Source organism: Varroa jacobsoni, unplaced genomic scaffold, assembly GCF_002532875.2.
Source record: "Varroa jacobsoni isolate VJ856 unplaced genomic scaffold, vjacob_1.0 contig00135, whole genome shotgun sequence".
Classification (NCBI taxonomy): domain Eukaryota; kingdom Metazoa; phylum Arthropoda; class Arachnida; order Mesostigmata; family Varroidae; genus Varroa; species Varroa jacobsoni.
In genome coordinates this window covers 14,110-18,111 of record NW_019214417.1, presented here as the reverse complement: position 1 = coordinate 18,111, position 4,002 = coordinate 14,110, and the positions used below count along the sequence as shown (strand labels likewise).

The 4,002-nt window shown below is 42.0% G+C and overlaps 1 long non-coding RNA gene across 1 annotated transcript; it reads right to left on the bottom strand.

The window, feature by feature from the left end:
- Positions 1–1,576: 1,576 nt before the first annotated feature.
- LOC111270847 (uncharacterized) lies at positions 1,577–3,567 on the bottom strand. Its single transcript, XR_002686508.2, has 3 exons — positions 3,406–3,567; positions 2,281–2,442; positions 1,577–1,698 (listed from the first exon to the last, which is right to left on the bottom strand). It is a non-coding gene; the product is annotated as an uncharacterized LOC111270847 (long non-coding RNA).
- Positions 3,568–4,002: the final 435 nt, after the last annotated feature.

The following is a 4,002-nucleotide window of genomic DNA, read 5'->3' as shown; positions in this document are numbered from 1 at the left end:
TATTGGTGAACGTTCACTTTTAAGTTACCTATTTGAAAGAAGGAGAATTTTCCCTGCCTTAGTTCCCACTGCCAATTCATCTTGCAACTACCCCTCAGTTTACCATACACCGTTATCTTCCTCATAATGGGAAAGCGTAGGGCTAGCAGAACCTCACTAACAAAAACGGATGCTACTGAAAGACAACAAGCTAGTGGTTAAATGATGAAGACTATACGTATCTATTACCAATCTAGGTCTATTTCCCCACAGAAATTTAACGATTATTTCTACTATGTATCGAACGAAACGACATAGAACACAGATTGGCTACAAGACACAGCATAATTCCTGCTGCTAATCTTTTTTTGTGCTCGCGAAATCCCTCTAGCTTCGCGTACAACAGCAGCGGCAAAACAGCAACAAGAACAACGTCTATCTGCAGAGTCATCAGGATCAGTGAGCCAAAAAAATGGTGTTTGAGTGAAACAGCCCCTTAATATGATGGGCTGAAAGGATGCCACAGTCAGTGATAAGCGTTGTGAGTCTGACCAGCTCACCACCGGCCTGGCGACCATTACAATACAAATCTGCTTGGGCTGGCCGTGTTTCGACCGCACAACGGCGTCGCTTGCCGCGTCTACCACTGGCCGTAATGAAGACTTCATGCAAATTGTAAACGATTACGTGGGGTAATCCAATGTCTTTCGGCTTTCCGGATTTCCCGTATGGCTCTATGCTTTATGTCAACTCACTCCACTCTATACTTATCCGCTCCAAAAAATCGCGACACTGCCGACTTTCTAGCACAGAAGGAAATCCAAAGAACACTGAATCGCTTCCGTTCCACATCGCTGGCTAGCGAATTTCTATAGACAGATACGTTTGGGGCGTTTTACCATATATATATGCATGCAAGTACGCTTGCCGTTCATATATAGCTCGTTTGACCAGATGGGAAGTTGGATAGATACTTCCACTAAATACGACAATAGTTCTGTAATAATATATGGCTTCTGGAAGTAAACCAGTAGTACACATATTGACCGTACGCTATAGCTAGCTGAGGGAGAAACTGAGATTCCGTACGCGTTGTACGGCGTAGGCTTTCATACGCTCTGATTATCACTTGCCCTTTCCGGCTGTTTTCTTCTGGTAACCGACGAGCTCGCGGCAATTTCGTTGTTACCGCTAATTTTTTTTCCGGTGAAAAGAATAAATTCATCCCGCGTGTTAAATCTATTGACTGACTTACCCACATAACCCAGATAAGGGAGATTCGGTCACCTATTATAGCGGACGTTTGGAAGCAAAGATGAAAAATGGTTGATGGCTCCAGAGACGCAACTCCTCGGAAAAGCGCTACGAATAAAGCAGACATCAATCTTGTTTTCGAAAGTACGAACGAAATGAAATGGCTGAGATGCTGTTACAATTCAATACAAATCATTCTTACGTATTTAAAGTTATTATAGATGGTTCGGCCACACCAATGTTTATAATTTCCCCTCTATAAAAAGTAAAACAATGTACAACAATAAAGATATATGGAGTGCTAGTCTTTAATCGCTTGCTTTATAAACACTATACCCTTTTGAAAAAAAAACTACACCATATTAATCTGAGTCCATGAAACTACAGAGACTGTCATCAACTTCTCGCAGGTCAGCTGCGACCGCATGCATCTTGGCCACAACACCGGTTGTTCTTCCGAATTTCCTTGTAAAAGAATACAATGGGGATTATTATTATTTATTTTAGTCAAAATGTTTGTCTAGGGCGAAAGAATTGTAAATGATTAAAGAAATCTTTCTCCTTATGAGTAGACATACTCGCTAAGAGACTATATCGTTGGGATAAAGCGCTCTAGCTTGTATAACATTTTTTTTATAATTATAATTCCCTTCGCAAGCCTGCTCCGACAACATGAAAAGGTTCACCCGGCAACGGAAACCGACCTAGTCGCTTCCAGAATAGTTCCTGCGTGTGTTTATCTAGAAATGTGACAACCTTGAAGAATGTCTGTCCTTCTATGTCATTCGATATATTCGAATACATTGGTTTCCCTTCTCGCGCTCCCCTGATATTTTTTCCCTTTTTTGGCAATGAGACCCTAATTTTCGATGCACGAGGTGTTGCCTTCAAGAAGGCCACTGGTCGACCAGGATAGAGGTAAAAGTCGTCGACTTAGCACAGTTTAGTGCTGAAGACTACCCAATGAAAACAAGTGGCGCTAAATCTGCCGTCCGAACGCCGTGTCTGGATACTTTCTGTGGCAAGCAGCCTGATGTGCTTAATTACCATGCTAATGTGGTCTGTCCCTCAGCAGGACTTTTCCAGCTTGCGGGTTGTCATCGTAGGGGTCTGCGTTTCTGTACTCTGCCGAGGAGGCGATAATAACGGCAGTGACATGAGAGGTCGCGAGGCAGTTGTTCAGGGCTGGTGTTATTAGTCCGTAATAACCTGTGCACATAAGCCGAAAACGAATTAGCGAAAGGTCATCGAAAGGATTCAGGTAAGGCAGACTGTAAAAGCTGACGATAGGAAGTATTTAATATCTGCTTTGGACTGAAGGAATCCCACCGAGCCCTGACCTCAAAACACATTTCTACATTCACAAATGATATGATTGACTCGTCATGAATCATAGCTATTCTTTTGAGACTTGCAACACCGTAGCTGCTTTTTCAAGTTATTCTGGTTATATACGCCCGCCATTTGTTGTTGACACTTTTCAAAAGAATCTGAGCACTATCTAACAAACTTACATGCTCTGCCTTCAGATACGTGCACCGAATTAACTCAGTCACATTTTGAACAATCTAATTTAGCGTGCAGACCGCAATGTTAAAATGGCAGGGTCTGGCTAAGATACCGTGCATCAACTTACATGGCATGTGTTGTACTAGCATAATGCCTATCAATTCAAGCTGGCGGATGTTATCCCAGACATAACTTGTTCGTCCAACAGATTTGTTAAAAGCAACAATAGCAAGGTAAAATGCCGATGTTTAAGGTGGCTGACAGTAGCGTCTGCATTTGAAAAAGAAATACAATTTTAGCACTATAGGGCCAACTTACAATATAACCAGTTACTCGTTTCCGATTCCTATTAAATTAATTTGGCGCGCAGCGCGAAACTCTGTCTATTATATAGCTTACATTTTTTTATTATTTATATATATATATGTACTTAACAATGTGACCGTAATGTCGTCTGTCGCATTGGATCTGACTTAACTGATTAACGAAATTTAGCAGCGCTTCAATAGGACATCATTTTTGTCCGTATTTGTTCCTGTTTTTGGCCATACAGAACTACGGCAGAGACGGAGACGTCACGTGCAGAAGATAGACACTTACTTTCTGCGTGCACATAACTTCAAAGCAAGTTTTTGCAAAATCCATTTTTTACCAAGGACGTACGATATGCTGCCTGCACAAGACCGTTATCCTTAACAGCAGTCCATCCTGTCTCCGTTTAACCAAGCGTCATTGAATCCAAGCGTTGTTTTCCATGAATGAATCTCCTGTTTAGTCGCGCTTCCCGAGGTCAACGAGCCAACATTAGCATTGACACCGTGTGCTAAGTCTGGAACGAAACATACTTTGAACTTAACTAGCCCTACACAAGCACCTGCTAGAACTACGTTCGTGTGATATCCACATATTAGTTGGCGAACCAACTTATTTCTGTCTGTCAAGGTCTGTTCGCCCGAATTTTAGGCTAAATCCATTCTTTTCGTATAATCGGCCAATTACTTACCGCAGCGACCCGTTTGCTTTATTATTGTGGTCGAAACTTTAACATTATGGTCAAGGCTCTTGTCTTTACCTAGCCATCTCTGCTTCGATGGCTCTCCGTGTCATATGATGGCATAGGATAAAAACTCTAACTAAACAAACTATAAGTCTGTAACACACAGCTTAGGTAAAATTAAACGAAAGTTAATTACTAAACGACCAGTGTTGGTCCGCCCCAATTACGACATGGCCATCTTCGGCACGAACTCCGGCGTTGCT